The sequence below is a fragment of the Halichoerus grypus genome, chromosome 5, assembly GCF_964656455.1.
Source record: "Halichoerus grypus chromosome 5, mHalGry1.hap1.1, whole genome shotgun sequence".
Taxonomy (NCBI): Eukaryota; Metazoa; Chordata; class Mammalia; order Carnivora; family Phocidae; genus Halichoerus; species Halichoerus grypus.
Genome location: NC_135716.1, coordinates 64276863 through 64302366, shown reverse-complemented (window position 1 = coordinate 64302366; position 25504 = coordinate 64276863). Strand labels below are relative to the sequence as shown.

The window sequence follows — 25504 nt, the reverse complement described above, 5'->3', positions numbered from 1 at the left end:
TATTATGCTAAGTGAAATAATTCAGTCAGAGAAATACAAATATCATATGATTTCACTCATGTGTAATTTAAGAAACAAAACAAATGAACATAGGAGAAGAGAAGGAAAAATAAAATAAGATGAAAATTGAGAGAGAGGCAAACCATAAGAGACTTCGAACTCTAGGAAACAAACTGAGGGTTGATGGAGGAGAGGTGGGTGGGGGGATGGGGTAATTGGGTGATGGGAGTTAATGAGGGCGCTTGATGTAATGAGCACTGGGTGTTATATGCAACTGATGAAACACTGAATCCTACCTTTGAAACTAATTTTAAAAAATCTTAGAAAGTAAGTTCATATGAATGAAGCTATTAGTGCTAAGCTCTGGGACCCAAACTGGAAAAAAACAAATCACCTATTTATGACATAGTCTTTTGAATCATGAAAATATGGTGGAAAATAATTTTCCCCCTTAGCATACAAAAGAATGCATAAAAAAAGTTCTTGTAATCTCCATCTCCATTAATGGAATCTGAATTAGTCTTTTAAAAGAAATATGTGTAATTAATCATGGATTAAAAATTACTGACCAGATCATATAAATCATTTGAGACAAACTTAAACCCAAAGGCTTATTCCAAATTCCAGTGTCAAAATTACTCAGCACATCATTAATAGATGATTTTCTGCATACAAGATTAATAGAAAAGATCTGACTTTTGAGGGTTGAGAAAAGAATTCAATTGGATGTCAAATTCAAAGATTTTATTTCCTCTCTAAGATGAATAACCTCTAATTATTGTTTATCAATTTTATTTTCTCTGGCCCACTGCTATAGAGGGCTTCAGCGTAATTATATCATAGGTCACTAATTCTTTTATAGAGTTAGGTCCCCTTCACTGTAACATTAATATTTATATAAACCAACATTGATTTAACAGAAGATATATAAGCACTGTTATATATAAGAATTATTTGGAATTTGAGATACAGAAAATAATATTTAAAATATTGTTTTTATCAGAAATTTATACTTAATCAGTCTTTCTTTATGAAATTTTCAGGCACCTTTATATTTCAGTAAATGTACAATCCCCGTTGGTGTACTTAAACTTTTATCGTGTTCCTTTATTATAATTCATTTGTCATTATATCTTTATAGTGCGTTATGTTGTGTTCCTGCTTCAGCTTTGTTTCTTAGTCAATATACTTTCTTCAGTACAAAAGAATCAAGTTTATTCATAAAAGTTATTAGCCATCTCAGAATTCCAGGCATAAAGTCTGAGAAAACAGTGGAAGTTTCACATTAATCTGCTCTAGAATATTAGCAATGAGTTTCTTAGAAACTCATTGACTTTTCAAAATCATTTTATTATACATGGTTAAGTTGTCATTATAGAGAGCTGATGTAGCATAGTGGTTGAGAGTATGTACTCTGGAACCAAAGTAGCTAGATTCCAATCCCAACTCTGCCAGTTAATAGCAAGTGACATTAAGCCAATTGATTTGGCTTTGTAGGTGTTTCTTCACCTGTAGAATGGGGATGATAGCTGTGCATAGCTCATAAGCTTATTGTGAGGATCAATATATGTAAAAGTGCTATATGACTGTTAGCTATTATTATTTTGACTCATACTATTAAGAACATTAGCAATTATAGGGTGCCTGGGCGGCACAGTCAGTTAAGCATCTGACTCTTGGTTTTAGCTTAGGTCATGATCTCAGGGTGGTGAGATCGAGCCCTGCATCTGGCTCTGAGCTCCACACAGAGTCTGCTTAAGACCTTCTCTACCTCTTCCCCTACTCCTCTCCCCCCTCAAATAAATAAATAAATCTTAAAAAAAAAAGAACATTAGCAATTATTGTGAGGGATACAAATAGTTCTAGTTATTTCCTATTAGTGTTCAGAAATATGTCTATAACTATTTTATCAGGAAACTGTAATATTACCTATTTATGTGATTTTCTTTTCTTTTTTTTTTTTAAGATTTTATTCATTTCACAGAGAGAGAGAGCACAAGCAGGGAAAGCTGCAGGCAGAGGGAGAAGCAGGCTCCTCGTGGAACACGGAGCCCGATGCCAGGCTCTATCCCAGGACCCTGGGATCATGCCCTGAGCCGAAGGCAGATGCTTAACCAACTGAGCCACCCAGGTGCCCCTATTTATGTGATTTTCAAAGGTTTTAGACATGCTAGAGTCAAATACATTCTCAGAAGAACACATCTCCAATTTTATAATGGAAGCCAAGAGGATTCATATGCAGAGATTTATTTTTTATTAATCTGTTTCTTTCAATATTATGTGGCTGATCCATGTAAGAATATCCTAAGGACACTGGGAATAATAGGATGAATCACATATGCATCTTGCCAACAATTATTGACTAATAGAGGACAAACAAACAACTCTGAGGTAGAAAGCAACAAGTGCAGATAAAATGCTCGTAGAAGCTTACAGGAAAGAGAATATGCCCCACTAAAAGATTGAGAAAAAACTCTTAAAGGAGCTTGTATTTGAATAATGCCACGAAAGAAGAGCAGGACTATGTCTGTAGAGAAATGAGATTCTGTGTTGCATGTAGAGGAAAGGGCTTGTTTTGCTTGGAGAATGGGAGGCATGAAGGGGAAGTAGGATTATGTGATGGTCAGATATGAAGGCTCTAGGAGGCTAGGCTGATAAGATTTTATTTAGTCATCAGTGGGATATTGTTAAGGTGTTTTCTACAAAATTAAGATGGCATTCACATAACATAAAATTAACCATTTTAAAATGAACGATTCAGTGACATTTAGTATATTTACAATGTTGTGTAACCACTACTTCTATCTAGTTTCAAACATTTTCTTTACCCCAAGTTAAACCCCATGTCCATTAAGCAGTAATTTCCCATTCCCATTTCCGCCCCCCCCTCCCCCCCCCCCGCCCCAGCAACTACCAATCTGCTTAGTGTTTCTGTGGATCCACTTATTCCAAGTAGTGGATTTATTTGGGATGTGCCCTCTTGTGTCTGACTTCTTTCACTTAGCATGTTTTTGAGGTTCATCCATATTGTAACATATATCAGTACTTCATTACTTTTTATGGCTGAATACTATTCTGTTGAATATATATAACACAATTTGTTTATCCATTCATCCCTTGATAGACATTTGGTTGTTTCCATCTTTCAGCTATTGTAAATAGTGCAGCTATTAACATGTACATGTAAATATTTATTTGGGCACATGTATTCGGTTGTTTGGGGTAAATAGGTGTGGAATTGCTGGGTCATATGGTAATTCTATGTTTAGATTTCTGAGGAACTGACAAACTGTTTTCCACAGTAGCTGCACCATTTTATATTCCTACCAACAAATACAAGGGCTCCAGTTTCTCCACATCCTCACCACCACTTGGTTTCCACTCTTTTTTTTATTATTTTATAATTTATTTTTTATTATTACCATGCTAGTGTGTGTGACCTGGTATCTCTTTGTGGTTTTGATTTGCATTTTCCTGATGACTAATGATGTTGAACATCTTTTCATATGCTTGTTGGCTGTTTATATATCTTCTTTGGAGAAATGTTTATTCAGGCCCTTTGCCCACTTTTTAATTGTGTTGTTTATCTTTTTGTTGTTGAGTTGTACAAGTTTTTTATATATTCTCGATGCTAGACTCTTTTCAAATATATGATTTGCAAATATTTTCTCCCACTCCGTATGTTGTCTTTTTACTTTCTTGATGATAATCTTTGACTCACAAAGTTTTTTAATTTTTTAATTTTGATTTTTCACAAAGGTTTTTAATTTTTTATGAAGTGCAATTTATCTATTTTGTTGTTGTTGCTCATACTTTTAGTGTCATATCTAAGAATCCATTATCAAATCCAAGGTCATGAATATTCATATCTATGTTTTCATATAAGATTTTTATAGTTTTAACTCATATTTAAGTCATTAATCAATCTTGAGTTAGTTTTTATATAGAGTGTGAGGTAGGAATCCAACTTCATTTTTTTGTATGTGGATACGCAATTGGCCAACCACTATTTGAAGAGACTATCCTTTCCCCGTTGAATGATCTTAGCACCCTTGTTGCAAATTAGTTGACCATAGATATATGGGCTTATTTATGGACTCAATTCTATCCCAGTGGTTTATAGGCCTGTCCTTGTGCTAGTATTATATTATTTTCATTACTATAACTTTGTGGTAAGTTTTGAAATCAGAAAGTATGAGACCTTGTTCTTTTTCAATATTGTTTTGGTTATATAAGGCCCTTTGCAATTCTATATGAATTTGAGGGTCATTTCTGCAAAACAAGGCTGTTAGAATTTTGATAAAGATTGCATTAAAATTATTACAGGATTTGAACAGAGAAAATGATGTGACTAGAATGGAATTGTCTTAGACAACATTCTACAATATGGATAGGAAAAGGAAGGAATCTGGGAGACCACTAAAAAAGTTAGCACAACAGGAAGGCTCAGACTTATATTGTCAGAGTGAAGTAAAGGGACAAATGCCAGACAGGCTGTGGAGGCAGACTTGAAGGGACTGAAGAAATTGGTCCATTCATTTAATAATTTGCACCCCATTGTTAAATGCCCCAGGCCCTGCAAAAGTTATGGTAAACAAGATGGATATGTTATTTTGCTTTCATGGACCTTGAACTCTAATGGGGCAGGAATAGGGGAACAGTAAACAGTGAAATAAAGAGCAAATTGTGATCACAGTGCTATGAAGAAAATGAATAAGCTACTATTACAGAGATAACAGAGGAAGGCCTATTTTATATAGGAAAGGCCTCGATGAAGAACAGCTATTTATGTATTTATTTTCAAGTAGGCTCCACACCCAGTGTAGAGCCCAATGCAGGGCTTGAACTCACAACCCTGTGATCAAGAGTTGGACGTTTAACCGACTGAGCCACCCAGGCATGCCGCCCACATTTTTTAAAAGATTTTATTTATTTATTTGAGAGAGAGTGAGCATGAGCGGGGGGAAGGGGCAGAGGGAGAGGGAGAAGCAGGCTCCCCACTGAGCAGAGAGCCTGACTCCTGGGACTCGATCCCAGAACTCCGTAATCATGACCTGAGCCAAAAGCAGATGCTTAACTGACTGCCTTAACCCAGGCGCTCCCCTTTTATTTTTTTTTTTAATTTTTATTTATTTATTTATTTGATAGAGAGAGAGCCTGAATGGGGGAAGAGCAGAGGGAGAGGGACAAGCAAACTCTATGCTGAGCACGGAGCCTGAAGCAGGCCTCAATCCCAGGACCCTGAGATCATGACCTGAGCAGAAATCAAGAGTTGGAGGCTTAACTGACTGAGCCACTCAGGTGTCCCTCTCAGTCTTTTTGTGTGTGTGCTGATTAGTCTGGTTTAGCAATTTGACTGATTTTTTTTTTTTTTAATTAACTTTTGGTCTCATTGATTTTTCTTTTTTCTCTTTCATTGCTTGTGCTCAGATCTTTATTACGTTCTTTCTATGCATAATACTTTGGTTTAATTTGCTCCCTTTGTTTAGTAAGGTAGAAACTGAGGTCACTGATTTGAGAACTTTCTTTTTTTATTATGGGTATTACCTCCTAAGGACTGCTTTATTGCCATCCACAAATTTTGATATGTTGTATTTTAATTTTCATTCAGTGCAAAATATTTCCTAGTTTTCCTTTTGATTTCTTCTTTGACCCATGGGTTACTTAGAATTGTATATTGATTTCACATATTTGGGGATTTTCCAGATGTTTTTCTGTTATTGATTTCTAACTTAATTTCACTGTAGTTAGAGAACATACTTTGTATGCCTTAAATTCTTATAAGTTTATTAAAACTTGTTTTGTGCCCCAATATATGGTCTATCTTGGTAAATATCTTGTGTGTACTTGAAAAAGAATTATATTCTTGTGTCTTGTAGTGATCTATAAATGTCAGTTAGGTTAAGATGGTTAATAGTATTGTTTGGGTCTGTTATATCTGCTATGGTCTGAATGTTTGTGTCTACCCTCAAATTCATACATGGAAATCTTCACCTCCAAAGGTGATGGTATTAGTAGGTGGGGCATTTAGGAGGTCATTAGGTCAGGAAGGTGGAGCCCTTATAAATAAGATTAGTACTCTTACAAAAGAGAACCCACAGAACTTCTTATTCCCTTCTATCAGGTGAGGACACAGAGAAAAGATACTGGCCATAGACCAGGAAGAGGGCCCTCACTCAACCATGCTGGCTCCCTGATCTCCAATTTTCAGTCTCCAGAACCCATGAAAATTAAATTTCAGTTGTTTATAAGCTACACAGTCTGTGGGATTTTGTTATAGTGACCCAAAATGATTAAGACAATATCCTTGCTGATCTTGTTTCTACTTGTGCTATTATTATGAGAGTGTTTTTAAAACCTCTAAAAATAACATATGCCTATTTTTCCTTCAAGTTGTTTCAGTTTTTTCTCATTTATTTTGAAGCTCTGTTATTAGATACATAAATGATTAGTACTTTTTTTTTTAAAGATTTTATTTATTCATTTGCTAGAGAGAGAGAGAGCACAAGCAGGGGGATAGGCAGCGGAAAGGGATAAGCAGGCTCCCTGCTGAGCAGGGAGCTCCATGCGGGGCTGGATCCCAAGACTCTGGGATCATGACCTGAGCTGAAGGCAGATGCTTAACCAACTGAGCCACCCAGGCGCCCCCATAAATGTTTAGGACTTTTATGTCCTCAAGATGAATTGGCCTCTTCATAACTATGAAATGACCTTCTCTTTCCCTGGTAATATTATTTGCTCTGAAATCTACTTTATGTGGTATTATTATAGCTGCTCCAGCTTTCTTTTGACTAGTGTTAGCATGGTATAGCTTTTTCCATCCTTTTACTTTTAACCTATTTGTGTCTTCATATTTGAAGTATAGTTTTTTGTAGGTGAAGTATAGTTGGGTCTTGTTTTATTTATCCAGTAAGACAAATTTTAATTGTGGTGTTTTGACCATTGTCTTTAATGTTATTATTGATATGAGTTAAGTTTAAGTCTGTCCTCTTGTTACTTGTTTTCTATTTGTCTTATCTGTTCTTTGTGTCCTCTTTCCTCTTTTTCTACCTTATTTTGGGGTTTGAGTATACTACTTTATTATAGTCTATCTTCAAATGAATTATGCGATGTCACTTATAGGATGCTTACACTTAATTATACAATATACCTTTCATAATATACTTCCATGTCTCTCCTCCCAACCTTTATGCTATTGTTGTCATACATTTTACTTACATATAGGCTATAAAACCCACAATAAATGATTACTATTGTTGTTTTAAACAGTTTTATCTTTTAAAAGATACAAATTGTAAAAAACCCAACACATCTCTTGTTACTATTTCCACTGTTCTTCATTCCTAGTGTATATTTCCAGAAATCTGGAGTCATTTTCTGTCTGTCTGATGGACCCCCTTTAACATTTCTTGTAGTGCAAGTCTTCTTGTTATGGTCTTTCAGTTTCTGTGCATCTGAAAAAAATCTTTATATTGTCTTGAGTTTTGAAAGATATTTTTTGCTGAGTATAGAATTCTAGGTTTACAGCTTTTTTGTTCAGTACTTCAAAGATGTTGCTCCAATGTCTTTTTCTTGCACTGTTTCTGACAAGAAATCTGTCATCTTTACTCTTGTTTCTCCATATATAGCATGTCTTTTTTTCCCCTGGCTGCCATTAAGATTTTTGCTTTATCACTGGTTTATTTTTTTTATTTTTTTATTTTTAAATATTTTATTTATTTATTTGACAGAGAGAGACACAGCGAGAAAGGGAACACAAGCAGGGGGAGTGGGAGAGGGAAAAGCAGGCTTCACATGGAGCAGGGAGCCCGATGCGGGGCCCGATCCCAGGACCCTGGGATCATGACCTGAGCTGAAGGCAGATGCTTAACGACTGAGCCACCCAGGCACCCCTGGTTTTTAGTAATTGTATTATGAAATATCTTGTTGTAGTTTTCTTTGTGTTTCTGGTGTTTGTGTTCATCAAGCTTGTGAGATCTGTGGGTTTATAATTTTCATCAAATTTTGAAATTTCAGTCATATTTCTTCAAATGTCTATTTTGATCTTTCCCCAGCCTACCTTTATCCTTTCCTTCTTGGACTTCAACTACAAGTATGTGAGGCTGCTTAAAGGTTTCCCATAGCTTATTATTTTTTTTTAAAGATTTTATTTATTTATTTGACAGAGAGAGACACGAGAGGGAACACAAGCAGGGGGAGTAGAAGAGGGAGAATCAGGCTCCCAGCTGAGCAGGGAGCCCAATGCAGGACTCGATCCCAGGACCCCTGGATCATGACCTGAGCTGAAGGCAGATGCTTAATGACTGAGCAACCCAGGCGCTCCTCCCATAGCTTATTGATTCCTTTTTTAATTCCTTTTTCTCTCTACAATTCATCTTGGAAATTTTATATTGTGTGTCTTCAAGTTCACTAATCCTTTCTTCTGCAATGTCTATTCTTCCATTAATCCCATCCAGTGTATTTTTCACCTTAGAGATGGTTGTTTTCATCTCTAAATTGGATTTAGAAATTTTTTATACCTTCCTTGTCTCTACTTAATTTTTTGAATATATGTCCATTATAATAACTGTTTTAATGTTCTTGTCTGCTAATTCTAACATCTATACAGTTGTTAGTTTCAGTGATTGATTTTTCTCCTCATTATGGGTCGTATTTTTATTTGCATGCCTTGGAATATCTGATTGAATGGCAGATGTGAATTTTAGCTTGTTGGGTGCTGAATATTTTTGTATTTTTATAAACATGCCTGAATTTTAATTTGAGATGCAGTTAAATAACTTTAAAATAGTTTGATCCTTTTGGATCTTGCTTTTTATTTTTGGGCGGCACTCAAGCAGCATTTAGTCTAGGGCTAATTACTCTCCAATACTAGGGCAAGACCCTTCTAAGTACTCTATCTCGTTGAACTGGGACATTTCTAGTTGGCCTGGTGTGAATAGCGACTGTTCCTGGCCCTCTGTGAGTGCCCAGTACTTTTCCTTCTAATGCTTTGAGGTGGTTTGTTCTTTCCATGACCCTGAGTACAGGCATACACTGATCAGCACTACTGAATTCCCAAGGAAGACCCTCTGCAGATCTCTGGGATTCTCTGTGTTGTTATCTTGTCTCCATATCTGAGTTGTGAACGCTAGCTATCTTGTTCTCCCTGGTCTCACAGCTCTTGTAGTTCCCTCTTTTCCTGCCATGGCCTGTAAGTTCTCTGAAGGTGATAAGCTAGGGCCAATCTTGTACATTTCCCATCTCTGAGGCATCAGTCTCCTTCACTGCGTGATATCCATCTTGAAAACTGTTGTTTTATATTTTTTGTCTGGCTTCTTTTGGTTGTTGTTGGTTCAGGTGGGAGAGTAAATATGGTCCTTGTTACTACATCTTGGCCAGATTGAGAAGTTCCCCCAAGGCTCTAATCTTAATAGTTACTTCACATTTTTAGAAGAGGAAGAGAAACATTCCAAGAGTCTATAACCAGTAGCCTCTGGTACAACCAGTCTGTAAAATGAAGTGTGACTGTTGTTTAATCTGCCTATTAATGCTTTTTAAACATCCAGAATATTATAAAGGTTTGCTGTGAGTAGTGATTTATAGATTGTCTGGGCCAGACTTCAGAGCTCTGGGGCCTCCTTTAAATATGCCAGTGACATTTTCAAAACACAAGGGGCCATTGATAGATTGCAAATCAGTTTTCACTCTTACTTGGTAGTCATTCTGCAAACTTGGTTCTGCTTCTACTTTTGTCATCTGGGTAAGGTTGCAATTAAGGAAAATTTACTCTCTAAAGATGTTAGTAGTATGTAGGGCCCCTTGACATAGGCAGTTTACCGTGATTTGAGGCTTTATTTCTTGGACACTAAAAACCTTTCTAGTCCCACTCTGAGAAGTGCTGTGTGATTCTTGTTTATCTTATTCTTAAAAATTTATTTGAAATTGAAGGGAAACTCTTACAATCTTATTTACATGAAAAGAAAAGACCAGTATTTTAATTAAAGCAAAGGACAGAGAGGGCTTAAGGAAAGCTGAAAATAATCATAGACTAATGAATATATTCTTAAGCACTTACTATGGGTATGTCACTTGTTTTGGCAATGGGGTGACAAAAGAACGGGCTGGCTATTTTTATTTTTATGTACCTCTGTGAATCTCATAGATTTAGTCTTCAAAACAGTCTTATTTAGGGGCACCTGGGTGGCTCAGTCGTTCAGCATCTGCCTTAGGCTTGGGTCATGATCCCAGGGTCCTGGGATTGAGTCCCGCATTGGGCTCCTTGCTCAGCGGGGAGCCTGCTTCTCCCTCTGCTACTCCCTGCCACTCTGACTGCTTGTGATTCCTCTCTCTCTCTGTGTCAAATAAATAAATAAAATCTTTTTTTAAAAAAGTCTTATTTAATAGTAATTTATTTTCCCTTTTCTTTTCTTCTTCTTCTTCTTTTTTTTTTTAACATAATCTCTATATCCAACGTAGGACTTGAACTTTTGAACTCAAGACCCCAACCAAGATCAGGAGTCACATGCTCTACTGATGGAGCCAGCCAGGCACTCCTGTTTTCCCTTTCTAAAAATCAGTCACATCTAGCTGCCCATCAGAGCTTTGGTTAACATGAAGTTATTGGTGTTATTTCAGTGTCATATAATTTCAGATAAAAACAGAGAATCCTGGGGCTCCTGGCTGGCTAGCTCAGTCAGTGGAGCATGTGACTCTTGATCTTGGGGTTGTGAGTCCGAGCCCCATGTTGGGTATAGAGATTACTTAAAAAATAAAAATATAAATTTTTTTAATTTAAAAAAAAATCTTGCTGTTCTAGGTAATTTGAACAGCCTAATTGTAGATGAATATATAATTTCTTTTAGGCTTTTTGAGATACTGAAAATAGCTTTTTCTTTCTTAACTGGCTGGGGCCTAGGGTTATCCAGTAAGGAGCTTACAGTTTAGTTTTGGAGATAAATATAAATAACAGAAAAAAACAAAATGAGGTAGGCCTGCTAAGTTGCCACATTGAGTGGTACAGATCCTAAGTGTTATAGTATTTTATTGGATAGCAAGATCCCTGAGCTGAGCTATCATAATCTGAACAGGTAGCTAGGACTAAGAAGTATTCTGAGCTGGGAAGCAGTGGATATAAATGTTCAGTGGCAGGAATGTCAGCTGTATGTTGTAGCTACTGTACAGTGAGAAACAGTCTGTCACAGTAGTTGGAGATTAGGTGGAAAAAATAGGTGAGGGTCAGATCTAAGAACCTGAGTTCTTTGATTTTGTACTTTATACAGAGATGGCAGTGCAAATGACAAAGTTCATTGAAGAGACTCTGTAATGGAAAAAGCCAAGGACCTGGTGACCAAATGTGAGGACTGAGAGGGAAGAGTCCGAGGTTTTTAGCTAGGACAAGAGTTGTCATTATAGCAAATAGAAAAGTCAGAAAGGAGAACTTGAATGATGTGATGCCAGAGATCCCTGAAGCATTTTCTAAAAATTCCCAATTTCTCTGTGTGGCTCCTGACTGGACAGCACTTTCCCTATGGTCCTTTGCCCTTAATTGTTGAGCCTAGCAGGATGAAATTATGTTTGGAAGGGCATTTAGAGGTCATGAGGTCACCTGGCCTAATCTCTTCATTTTACAGATAAGCAGATCTGGGGCTTCAGATATTGTGACTTCCCTTAGGGCCACACAGCTAGGCTGGCCTCTTGGCACTGTTTTCTGAAATTCTTCCAGCAAATGCTGCTTGTTAGCAAAGTGAGCCTTGTGTTTTCCCCACCACAATTCAATTAGTGTTTGACTTGATTCCTCAAATAGTTTTTCACCTTCAAAAATCAAATAAATTAATAGTTAAAATAATTCCTTCTGAGTGGTCTGATTTTTTCCTTTATCCATACATGTAGTCGCAAACCTTGTAGTACACGGTGGGCATTAATGCCAAACTCGGCCTGGGTGAAATGAGTCTGCTCTCTTGAAAAGTGCCTGAGCTGTTTGAGGGGAGAAGGAATGAGTAAGTCTGAAGTGATTCCTACTGAGACTCCTTTCCAGAATTTTTAAAATGAAAAACGAGGATGTGTGGTGGAGATCAATAAAGGATTTGCTTCCTTTCTTTGCCCCTCTAAATCCTAGCTCCTATGACTTCTCATGCATGGAACCCTGAATTCGTGAGTCCTACCCTGCCCGAGGAGAATGAGATTAGCTAATGCGCTGAATAAGTGAACTAAGCTGCTTTAAGAGGTCTCACCCAGTGTTACACCTCGGCTGGAACCTGGGGAGAGCGCCTTCTCTTTCCCCTCCCCCAAGCCTCTTTCCTCATTTTGCCACATGGCTGTCTGTCTCCCTTTCCCCGTCCCCTCTGCCTGTGTCCCGCACCTCCTCCCTCGGGCTCACGCACCCCCACGCCCTCCCCGCTTTATTTATTTAGGGCCTCCCGGCGGCATCCAGCCGGCACCTTCACGCTGGTCCACCGTCTTCTAGCGAGCGAGGGGCAGAGCTGAGTGAGCATAAGCCCCGCCCCTAGCCTTGGGCGGAGCTAGTGGCCTAGAGGGTTCCCTTGATTGGTGTGGGCGGGGCCTGCTGCGAGGGGCGGAATCAGGAGGTCGGGCCAAGGCGGGGAGGGTGGTGGGCCCCGCTGGGGGTAGGAGGCGCGGCGCGGAGGCCCGTAGAGTGTGGCGCAGCTGTGGCGGCGTTTCCCGCTCGCTATGCGTCGGGCGAGGGTCCCCGAAGGTAAGTACGGGGAGGGGTCTGGGCGCCGCGAGAGCCAGGTGAAGGAACCCCCGCGGGCGCGTTCGAGCCAGGTGTGGTTTGGTAGGACCGGCCCCTGGGCCACTTCCGTGCGTAGTAGGAGCGCGTGGTGCGGCTGGGCGGCCCCCTGGCGTGAACCCCTAGAGGCAGGGAGACACGGGGTCCGGCTGTAGTTTTGCAGCACTTGTTCGCGGCATTACCGCCGAGACAGAAAACGTTTGCGTTGCTCCACACACCTCCCTAAATCTCGAGAGACCTCAGGTAGTGAGATTTTATGTTCTTTAAAATACATTTCTAGTTTGTGGTTCAGGACTGGAGGAGAAACTCGATAATGAACTTGCAGTGCAGCTTTATTTTGACTTCGTGTTATTCAGTTTGCAAGAAGAGTGCGATTGGTAATGGGACTGTTATTTAAACAGGGACACCAGGATTTACATAGGCAGTGTATTGTGGAGGTTAAGCTCAGGCTTTGAAGCTAGAGTGCTTGAGTTTGAATCTACTTGTTAATTGTGAAAACTTGGGCAATTTGCTTAATTTCTCTATGACTTTGTTTCTGCATATGTAAAATGAGGATAATGTTAGTTCCATCTTTATAGGATTGTTATGAGGATTAAATCAGTTAGTACTTAATTCCGTCTGGCGCATAGTCCACAATAACGTTGGGTATTATGCATTTAGATGGGCATTAATCTTCAAAGCTGTCAACACCGGAAAACCTTTCCGCAGAGTTGTAGCTAGAAATGCTTGGGGATTCCTTTGGAATTTCACAGACTGAATCCCACCAGATAAGGTCTCATTACTTTTCTCACCTACTAGAGATGTGATCATCCACCTGGTTTCAAATCTAATCCACTCTCAAATGATACAGAAGCCTCAGAGTCTTAAAGGCTGATCTAAAAGACGGATGAAAAAGGCAGCACTTTCAGAGAGGGTATCCTCATTTTTAACACCAAGCTCCGGTATGTTTGTTTAAAAGAAGGTCATTATCACTTTTATACAGAACTTACAAGTTGTGTTACTTGAGATGGGTGCTTATTTGTACTATTATTGCAAAAGGACGTAAACCAGAGTACCCAAATAAATAAACTAAACATAGGAATCATAACTAGCCACATAGAATCTCAGAATTAAAGGAATCTGAAAAATCACAACAGCTGCCCTTTACAGATAAGGATGAGGCCCCAGGATCCAGAACCAATAAAATGCATAGTTTAGGGTAGAATTCAGCTCTGCTGAACAACGAATTATAAAATCAAAGAATGATGTTACTTCTGATTTTGATAATTGTACTGTTTTTATTTTTGACAGTTTTATGGTGCTGTGAATGATTTTTCTCTCTGCAGCATCCTCCTTGGTAGCTTAATTGCATGATTCATAATCATTCTTCAGCACCTTTGATTTAAATCACAAGTCTTAAAAGTTGCTACATCAATGATTGCTTTGAGAACAAGATGATTGTCTCTTAAGCTTTTTACAAACATGTTCCAACAGTACTTTGGTTTTGTTGTTTTAAAATGTAGTCCTTTTCTCCCATGTAGGAAATATAAACAGCCAGTGTAAACAAATTGACCTACTAGGCAGTTTGTTATCACTGTGTTATTGGTGAAGTTTTTTTGATCTGCTAGGATAGAGTCAGTAAGTGGAACACTGAATACTAGCCCAAGGAAATAGGACTGGGTCACCAAAGAGATACACTGCAATTGCTGCTAACTTCAAAAGCATCACGGAGTGAGACTATTTGAAAATATTGGTGTGTTAGTTGCTGACTCTTTCCTGGCTCCTTGCGTGGTTCACTCCCTCACCTCTAGGTATTTGTTTAGATGTCACTATCTCAGTCAGACCCTAATTAAAATTCCATACAACCCCACTCTTCCTATAATATGTATTTATCTCTTTATTTACTTGTTCATTATCTCTTGTCTGCCATTAGAGGGTAAGTTCCATGAGGGCTGTGGTGCTTGCCAGTTGTGTTCACTGCTGTATCCTGAGTGCCTGGAAACTGCCTGGCACCAGGTGTCAGATTTGTGCATCTGATGCAGACATTTCCAGTTAGGGCTAGTAATTACTTAAACCAATTCACTGTCATTTTGCCCTGCTCCCCCTTCGCCCCTTTTCTAGTTATTTATTCTGGTTACCCAGGAATAAAACCTTGAGGCAGTATTAATGCCTCCTTCCACCTTGCACTCCACATGCAATAGCAAATCACTATTACTTATTTCTCTAGTCAATTTTTTGCAAACCTGCCATTCTTATTGTTGCCAAACTCGTTTCTTTAAGCCCTCCTCCATTTTATTCCATTCTCTATACCTACAACCTTTCAAGTTCCCTTTTCGAATGCCTTTACACCCTCATCTGCAGAATGAAATCCAGAGTGAGAAGCCTGGCATTCAGAGTTCTCTATGTGATTTCAAATGCACTTTTCCAGCCTCTGTCTCCTCTATGTAAGAAAAGTGATTTCCAATTTATGCTTGTGACTATGAAAATAAAATAAGGCTTTAATCATAATGCCATGTAAAAGCCAAAGGTGAGTGTTGCTTCTTGACAGTTTCTCTTTCTGTTTTTATCGAGTGGAGTGAATGTTTTCCTGTAAGTGGGCAGGAATTCAGACAAATTGAACGAATGGCTATTCTCTGTACTGAGGACTTTTGCTGCCCTCTCTGTTTTGAGTGCTCAGCCTTCAGATCCTCCCTCACCACCCCAAATACTTAGATGTTCAGTTGGAAGTGTTTTGTTTTGTTTTTTCTTCCTCAGAATTCTAGAAACTTTTCATACTTTTCTTAGAGAATTTATCACAGTCTATTTTGAATTGTAATTCTTTGGGCATTTATCTTTTCTTTTTGCTACATATTAGCTCCTGGAGGGCAAGAATCACGCACATAAAAATTCCAGTTACTTTTTTAAGGAAATATAAGACATCCACTTCTTTGTTTTTAAGTAAAAGTGAACTTAAGGTTCTTTTTTATAGGTCTTTAAATCATTAGATATTGAGCTTCAACAATCATTTCTACAATATGGACAATTAAGGAAGAAGGCAGGGGGAAATTTAGTACTACATAAAAAGATCCAAATGAAGATACTGAGATCTGGATTCATAGAAGGGAAGAGGTGTAGGGAGAGCAGCATACCCAACACCCACATAAATGGACACGCAGAAGTTTAAAAAGTTACACAGACTCACTCAGGAAACCATTAGGGCAAGACAGACTTCATGGAGTAACATCTGCAGCTTTGGTTTTTCTTGTGGGGAATTATTCCTAGCTTTATTTTGTTTTTGCATCTCTACGCACAAATAATACTGTCACTGCTTTGTTTTCTGAACTGGGTAAGACTGAACTTTCTCTTCCTCTTTCTGGTCTGCAGAATGTAGTTTACCTTCTTTCCTTTATTTTTAAACTAATAAAATGTTCATACTTCTTTCTTATTTTCCTGTATGTATGGAGAAGATATATGCCAGAAGCTCTTAGTTCTTCAGAGAAAAGAGATAGAAGATACTTGAATTTATCTATTGTGAGAAGCTTCCGGCTTTAATGTTGATATCAGCATCTGGTTTAATATATTTTGTTTCATTTCATTACCAACGTATCCTTGCACATACTCCAGTTGAATGAATGCTTTTATTTTGCATGTGACTTTTTCTGATAAATTAAAATTTGTCTCTAGAACATCTATAGACATTTCTGAAATTTAATTTTCTCTCCTGTTGCCTCCCAAACCTCGACTGGGGTTTTCCCATTCTAGGACATGCATTAGCCTAACTTACTGTCTTTGTTGATTTTGAGTACTTAGAGGTGTCAACTATATTTATTTTACCATTCCTAGGATGAAGCTGCAGTTTCTATTGGTAGGAAAGAGTTGGTAAGGAAAATAAATATAAAAGTCCTAATTTTTTAAATGTTAAAACTTTAAGGTAAAAATCAGATTATTTTTACTAATAAGTAGCTATTATAAGGTCAGGACTTAAAGCTAATATACTACAATTTATTTTTAAAATTTTTTAAATTAAAATTTAAATTTTTAAACATCTATTTTTTAAATTGTAGTATATTACCTTTAAGTCCTTACCTTATATTAGCTATAAGGAGAAAACTTACTACCAATTACATATTTAAATCATACCACAATTTAAATTTCTTCTTATGTGCTAACCAGTAAAGTTTTACTGTCAGAAAAAGAATCTTGAAAGCAAATATTTGCTTTGGAGTACAGTTTCCTTTATCACACTGTATAAGCATCTTTGTTTACCCTGAGTTCTCCTTGTTTTCAAAAGCCTTAGTTAAGGGTACATATCAGATAGGATCATTCATGCAAATAATAAGGATGGGGTGCAGACTAATTACACATTTCTAGCACATGATAAACACTGCAAGTATCTGTTAAATAAATCTATATTTTTCAAGATTTTGTTAGAGGACTGTAGCATACTAGTATGTTTAATAATGGAATTAATCTAGTAAAGGGAGAAATTGATGATTCAGGAGACATTAAGGAATGATGAGCCCTTGGTTACTTCGAAAATCTCGCACACTTTGGCAAATGGCAATTTTTACGTGCCTCTCTCTACCTGTTTGTTGAAAGAATAAATGAAATGTGTACCCTAGGTACATGGCAGTACGTAAGTCACAATTTCTACACTCTAGTCAGGGAGGTTTTCAATATACAAGATGTAATCTTAGATGATTATAAATGCTAAAATGGAAAAAAACCAGGATGACGACAGATTACTGTGGGGAAGGAGCACTGTAGTTAGGTGGTCCCAAAGGCTTGCACAGGGCCTCAGTGTGAAGAGCTGATGGGAGAGCATGCTAGGCAGAGGGGACACAGGTATAAGAGATGAGATGGGAGAGTGCTCAGTGTGTGTGAGAAGTAGGAACGGGGCTGTTCCCACAGGAGTCTAGTGATTAGGGTGGTGGGAGTCACTGGTGGGATGCAGCTGGAGAGATTGGAAAAGGTTAGGGCATGTGGGTGCTTGTAGGCTATTAGCAATAATTCAGGGTTTGGATTTTATTCTAAGGGCAGTGGGAAGCAATGGAAAGAGTTTAAGCAATGGGGTGAAATTATCAGATTTATAGTGATGAAGAAAATGAGCCTGGTTACTGCAGGAATAATGGATTGCGGGGGGTTAGAGTGGAAGGTTCTCTAAAGAGACTGTGAAATGTGATGGTGATTGTTCTTTGTGGGGGTTCTTTGGCAGTTGCTTTTGTTTTTGGTTCCTCCTCACTTCTCCCAGTCTTCCCAGCCAGAGAGCCAGAGCAAGGCTTCATAGGACCTGCAGTATTCTACCACTGCTAATTCTGTGTGAAATTCCATGTTCATTTTTCTCATGCCTCATATAATCATCCATCAACCCATCACTCTGCCAGTGATCACAGTCCTCCAGGAATGATCCTTGAAAGTGTTCTGTGTTCCCATCTTCCTGGAACATACGCTGGGAGTGTGCCTTCCAGTGGAAAAGCTTGGGAAGCCAGGAAGAGGGCAGGTGTTCTGGTTCTGGGGAACCCAAGACAGAGACCTTAGGAGGCTGAGAAGGATAGAGCAGAGCATTGCAGCTGCACTGAACATCCCTACCCTGTTGGTTCTGGAACCAGTGGAGGGACATGTTACCAGTTGGACTCAGTTTAGGATCTTCTTCCTTATCCTGGCAGCTTTGAGTCTAGTATTGGAAAACAGAGGATTGTCTGTTATTACTTCTCTCTCCTCACTCAGTCCTTTCCTTAAATATCTATATTAAATGGAGCCAGTTTCAGAGAACCAGCAGACTCATGTAACTTTTATCAAGGTTTTTGGATACTGCTGTCAGATTGTTGGGTGCAGACCATTCTATATTGTGTCCCAACATTGAATATCTTACACATATTTTATTTATTTTTTTTAGAAAGTGGTTTCTTTTTTTTTTTTAGGATTTTATTTATTTATTTGACAGAGAGAGACACAGTGAGAGAGGGAACACAAGCAGGGTGAGTGGGAGAGGGAGAAGCAGGCTTCCTGCGGAGCAGGGAGCCTGATGCGGGCTCCATCCCAGGACCCTGGGATCGTGACCTGAGCCAAAGGCAGATGCTTAATGACTGAGCCACCCAGGCGCCCTACACATATTTTATTTCTAATTCTTAATACCACTTTTCTTTATCAAGAATCAGGATAAATAAAAGGTACCTCAAATAAGAGATGCGATAAACCTTGGAAAAACTAGGACTGCTTTGTGATTACAGAATGAGGGAAAAATCAAACAGGGGGGTGGGGTGGGAATTAGAGGAAGGATATATTAGTAAGGAAGGAAAACAGGAAAAGTTGTAACTGATTCATCCTGCGATATGTGTAGGGAGGTTACTATGTATCTTCCATTTTCAGATCCTGTTAGATTTTTAATCTGTTGTGCAGTGAATTTAATTTACAGACGTGACAAAGATGTGCTTTGTTTCTATCGGATGTGTTTGGAGCTAGTATTCTGAAACGTGGAAATAAACAGATACAGATTATATACTATTACAGTAGGCTTTCAGTAAAGTAACTAGTTAGTTTGAAGAATTTCCTAAGGTGCTTTTAATGTAGTTTAAAATGAAACCCAACTCTCTTGGCCTGTTCTCAGGAATAATTCCTGCCCCCTTCCCCATGCCCATTCCTTTTCATATTCTCTGGGTCAGTCCCCATTTTCCAAACCAGTTCCTATGCCATACCCCAGGTCTGTACAGGGATTTTATTTTGTCTCTTCCTTTGTCAGTTCCCTCCTTTAGGACCTTTGTTTCCAAACATCCAGCACCAACACCCCTGCCCCCCTGCCCCCCTACTGAAGAAAATTTGTAGCTCTTCCAGGTCTGCTTCTTGCCTTCTGGAACAGGATTGTTCTTAATTTCCCTTATGCCTTGGTATAATCACTTGCAAATCACTGAACCCCTCTTTGCCATATTAGTTGAGAGTGGATACGATACTTACGAATGTATCTGTCTTGTAATTTTGGGTAAGGTCCACTAGTCAGTACCAAACAGCATCCATGATGTGTGAAAGAAATGAAGTTAAGAACTTCTCTGCTTAAATTTTAGAGGTAAAAAGCTGGAGAATCTTTGGGTTTTCTTATAAAACATTTTTTGGCTGTCTGAAACAAAGATGGACAAGATCCAGGACAGTAAGTGCATGTAATGGACAAAAACATGGGCACAATGATGAAGGAAAAAAATTCTTTTAAAAAAGCCTTAACTGATGTTAGCTATACTGGAATTGAAATAAAAACCTTAATTTTAAAAAGGCCTTAATCAGTGCCTATCTATTTTAAGCAGTATTTGTCAACAAAATTTTAACATAACATGAATTTGGACAGTTTTCTGTCATGGTATTTCATCCATATTTCCTACTTTTTACAGCCCCGAAATAAAAAAAAAAAAAATCTGTTAATGATTTTTTTAAAACTCCGCCCCCCCCCCCCCCATGGTAGCATCCTTTCGTGTGCCCTTCTTATTTCATAATTTAGCCCTTGATTGTCCTTGTGATGGGGCCAGTACTCGGGGCCTATCCTGTACCACACTCTTGGTTAGATGTTGACATAAGATGTTTTATGACGCTGGGCCACTCCTCGTACAGTGCTACACAAACCTGACCCCTCCTGGTGGCAGAATCAGAAAGCTGCTTTTCCTGTGCATGGCCTTTTTTCTATAACCTGATAGCTAATGGATGCTTGGTGTTCTCCCCTCTTCAACCTGTATCTCCAAAGGTGATTCAGAAGAAGGGGATGCATGCAGTAGTACTATAAGGAATTCAGAGACAGTGTGTGCACACCAGGCTCACAGGTCAGAGCTGTGATCACCATACGGTGCTACCACCCAAAGCTGTGTGAGAATGTGGACCTTGTAGCCTAGGTTTGTTCATCTGCAAAATGCAGATAAAGATACTTGATGAGTCTCTATGAGGAACAAGTGATGTGTTAGATGTAAGGCACGCTTCAGATAGTGCCTAGCATTAGTACTCAGTAAATATTAGTTTCTTAACCTCAACAGTATTGACATCTTGGGCTAGATAACTTTCTGTTGTAGTGGCTGTCCTGTACGTTGTAGGATGTTTAGCATCATCCTTGACATGTAGCCACTTAGCAACCCCCTCAAGTTGTGACAACCAAAAAATCCCCAGACATCGCCCACTGTTCCCCTGATGAGAACCACTACATATAAATACAATATTTACTAGCTGTTAGTCTACCTTTGCAAACCACTTTCCCCCTAAAGTCTGGCTGGTCCCTGAAAGTTCTGTTCTCATCTGACCCACTTCTTTTTGTCAATTTGGACTTGTCTGAGTTGATTCACTGGATGAATATCAAGGTTAGTTCTTTTATTCTGGGTTAGTATCTGAACTTAGTCTCATTAGAGCTACAAGACCCACCCCTAGGTGAGCCAGCTGCCCCTGGAAACCAGTTTCCAAGACTATATTGTGACTCGCCAACAGAGTGAAGGCAGATTCTTTTACCATTCTTCTTCTTCTTCTTTTTAAATTTTATTTATTGTTTATTTGACAGAGAGAGACACAGCAAGAGAGGGAACACAAGCAGGGGGAGTGGCAGAGGGAGAAGAAGACTCCCCGCTGAGCAGGGAGCCCGATGCGGGGCTCGATCCCAGGACCCTGGGATCATGACCTGAGCCGAAGGCAGACACTTAACGACTGAGCCACCCAGGCGCCCCTCTTTTTTTTTTTTTTAAGATTTTTTTTTTTTTGGTAATCTCTACACCCAACATGGGGCTCGAACTCAAGACCCCGAGATCAAGAGTTGCATGCTCCACCGACCGAGCCAGCCAGGTGCCCCCCCTCTGCCCCACCACTCTTCTTTTGAAAAGCCTAACTTACCTATGAACCTCCCCCAAAATTCTAAGTTTTATTCCCACATGAACAACATAGCTTTTTTTCTATTTGTTTTTAGTTGTGGGGTTCTTATATCAGTCCTCTTCTCTCTGTTTTATTTCCCTGCCTGGCCATAAGATGATTTTGCAGAATTTTAATTGCTTCAGTTTCACAGAATAAACACAGATTAAATTTATAGTAATAGCAGGGTTGCTTTTTCGTAGTTTCAGTCCTGACTACTTAAGAATAAATTTATGAGGGGCACCTGGGTGGCTCAGTCGTTAAGCGTCTGCCTTTGGCTCAGGTCATGATCTCAGGGTTCTGGGATCGAGCCCCGGGTTGGGCTCCCTGCTCTGCGGGAAGCCTGCTTCTCCCTCTCCCACTCCCCCTGCTTGTGTTCCCTCTCTCGCTGTGTCTCTCTGTTAAATAAATAAATAATATCTTTTTTTAAAAAAAAGAATAAATTTATGAGCCTTCATTGATTTCCAGAGGACTCTTTAGAGTGTATATATGTTATAGAGGCAGTGGTATGACGGGTACAAGTCCTGAAGTCAGACTACCTGGGTTCAAATCCTGATGCCACCACATGGAGCAGATTACTTCTCCTCTTATGCTTCAGTTTCTCCTTGGTTAAACCTGTCAATAAGGCTTCAGCGAGGAGCCACAGTCTGGCTTATAATAAGCTTAGCCACTAAATATTAAATATTGTTAGGTTACTGGATTGACTTAGTTTGAAGGAAGGGATGATCTTATTTAAAGTGAGACAGTGTGGAATAGCAAACAAGTACATATAGATTTTGGAGGTGGTCAAATTTGGACTTAAATCCTAGCCCATTAACTGGATAGTAGCTTGGACAAGTGATTTCTTTCTTTAATTTATTATTATTATTATTATTATTATTATTATTATTATTAGGGGGCAAGTGATTTAATCTCGTTTTTCTCCAAGCAGCATCCTCATTTCCAACACAAGATTTTAGCACCCTTTTTTCAGAGAAAATTGAAGCAGACAAGTGTGATCTCTTTCAAACTTCTCCCATATCTGCCTGGGTTTATTTTTATTTTTACTTATTTATTAATTTTTTGCCTGGCTTTATTTTTAGTTAGGCTGAGAATATATGACAGTCTTCATCTGTGCCCTCGTGGTGTACCATGCACACATGTAACATCACACTTAGTGAACTATTGAAATTTTTATATTGCTTATCTCTGTGCCCTCGTGGTGTACCATGCATACATGTAACATCAGTTAGTGAACTATTGAAATTTTTATATTGCTTATCATTCTTACCCATGAGATAAGTTCTTTGCAGGTAGGATTTTTTTCTTATTTCTCTTCCTTTGTCTTTCTATTGCTTAATGCATAATGAATGCTTAATAAGTATTTGTTGAACAAAGGAATAAAAAGTAATTTGAAACAAATTGCTATGTATTAGATCCAATTTATTGACTACTTATACAGAACTAGGTCTTTTACTTATCTCAGATGCTTAAACAACCATATGAAGTAGGTGTTGCTAGCCTCATTTTCCAGATTAGGAAACTAGGACTCAGATAATTTAATCTTGTCCAAGGACTGAGGTGGAAAATTGTAGCATATTGTCCCCGTTGGAGTTGTAGTCACAGGACGGAAGATCATCTCTCAGGAGTTTTTGGCCTTAGAGGGAGGAACACAGTAGCTACCAAACTGCAGCCTGCTCAGGAGGGAGCAAGATGACAAATACATGTTGTATTTGCTTTTTCCCACCCCACATCATGCCAAAGGGATGAAATCAACCAGCAGCTAGAGGGCAAGGGAGCCTAAAGGGTACAGGCTATAGAGGTCAGCATCCCAGGGCGTGGAGCAGGGTGGAGATGGATCTGAAAAGACATAGAGGATATCCAGCAGAGTCCTCCCCTTCCTGTCCCATAGCGTTCCCTCTTACACTTTGGGCATAACACTTAGGTTCCTAACTCAGGGGAAACACAGTCGGCCACCGACACTCGCTGTATTTGGTGCGTTCATACTCCCACCCAGAACAAATGCCAGTGTTCAGAGAAGGCAACAGAGAAGAGAACTAAAATAAAACAAAACTGCTATAGTCTTGGCATCTGTAGCTAGTCTTTTGCCTCAAGTTGATCACTAGTACCTATTTTATGTTCCCCTCCCCTTTCCAGCACCTTAGCTTGTCAAAGTTGTTTACTGGTGGAGGACCCCAAACTTTCATTCCCACAGGATCCAAGTCTGTAGTAGTCCCATCTTTATTGAGTTGCCAGTTTCCCATTGACCAGTACTGTTGGACATGCCCCCACTGAATCTCCTCAATTCAGACATAATTTTCCTCCCCACGCTGTATAATGACATCCAAGTTTCCTCTTGGAAATCCAGATCAGTCACTTTACTGGGACAGGGACCACTCTCTTATTAGGGTGGATGGTGTGATAAACCACACATGGCTAGGGGATAGGCTTAGCTTTCAGTTGAACAGGACTGTTCCTTGGTGAAAGCATTCATCCACCAAACCTGAGGTTATCTTGAGAAGGAAAGGGGTAGAGTGTCATGTTAAATCACAGGTTCTGGAATGAGACATCAGTTCAAGTTCTAACTCCACCAACTACTTGCTTCAGTGACTTCAGGCAGTTACCTAGCCCGATTCGGTGTCTGCTCACATGTTAAAGGAGAGTGACAATAGTATCTTCTAGGGTTACTGTGAAGATTAAATATCAGCCCCGTGCCTGGCACACAGTAATAATAATCATCACTACTGGTACATTATAAAGTTTAAAGTACAAGTTTGTAAAACAATATGTTCCATCATTTTAACACACAAGCACACATATACTCGTAATACAGACATATTCTCACACCCATATATGTTTATAGACATACAGAAAAAAATGAAACATGCAAAAAATATTGACTGTACATGTCTGTTGTGTGCTAAGATGATGGATATTTTTCTATATGCCTTTCTATATGCCTTTAATTTTTGATTATTATTTTTGCATTCAAGTGGCAAAAGTTACTCAATGAATTTTATGAATAATTTAAAAGTGACTCAAGAAGGTAATTGAGCCAAATTTCATCATAAAAACATAGTTTTTAGCCTAGGGTTAGTCAGTCCTTGTTGATGAAATCAGGGAGAATACCACTCTTCAGCCAGTTCAGTCTTTTTGAGAACTGAGGGTGCATTGAGTCAGGGACTATTGCAGTTCTGATACTAGGTTTATATTATTGATAATGGGTCTCCATGTCAACAAAATGAAATGTATTGTCAGGGAGCCATGCAAACACAGACATTGCCCAAAGATTGAACATGAGTACTCCAGAAACTGAGTGACACTGATAGGACAGATACTTGATCATTCAGGAACCTTCCATGTTTAAGCATCAAAAGCAAACAAAGAGGGGGTCTGGGTGGCTCAGATGGTTGAGCGTCTGCTTTCGGCTCAGGTTGTGATCTCCAGGGTCCTGGGATCAAGCCCCATGTCCCGTTCCCAGCTCAGTGGGGAGTCTGCTTCTCCCTCACCTTTTGCCTCTCCCTCTGCTTGTGTTCTCTCTGTCTCTGTCTCTCTCTCAAATGAATAAATACAATCTTAAAAAAAAAAGGCAAGCAAGGAAGCGTAAGCCATGATTCATAGCACCAAAATGAGTGAATTGCTTCCGAAAGAGTGATTTCATTTTCTCAAATATTTTTTTTTTTTTTTTTTAAAGATTTTATTTATTTATTTGACAGAGAGATAGAGAGAACACAAGTAGGCAGAGAAGCAGGCAGAGGGAGAGGGAGAAGCAGGCACCCCGCAGAGCAGGGAGCCCGATGCGGGGCTCGATCCCAGGACCCTGGGATCATGACCTGAGCCGAAGGCAGCCGCTTAACCGACTGAGCCACCCAGGCGCCCCTCATTTTCTCAAATATTTCTGCATTTCTTCAGAATTTCTGATCCCATGAAGTTCAGGCCTGGTCACAGTGGAAAATAAGTCCAGCTTCTCTTTGAGATCTA

At 39.1% G+C, this 25504-nt stretch overlaps 1 protein-coding gene across 6 annotated transcripts in view; it reads left to right on the top strand.

The window, feature by feature from the left end:
• The window catches only part of SGK3 (serum/glucocorticoid regulated kinase family member 3), a 139366-nt gene that overhangs the window by 42584 nt on the left and 71278 nt on the right, over positions 1–25504 (top strand). For 3 of the 6 annotated variants that reach the window (XM_078072327.1, XM_078072322.1, XM_078072326.1), the window contains exon 1: positions 12588–12691. The exons of 1 other annotated variant lie outside the window; for it this stretch is intronic. The gene's annotated coding sequence lies outside the window, so the exon portion shown is untranslated. Of the gene's footprint in view, positions 1–1966; positions 2132–12587; positions 12692–12889; positions 12971–25504 lie in introns of those variants that run through there. 2 more of the 6 variants (XM_078072324.1, XM_078072325.1) reach the window with 2 other exon arrangements.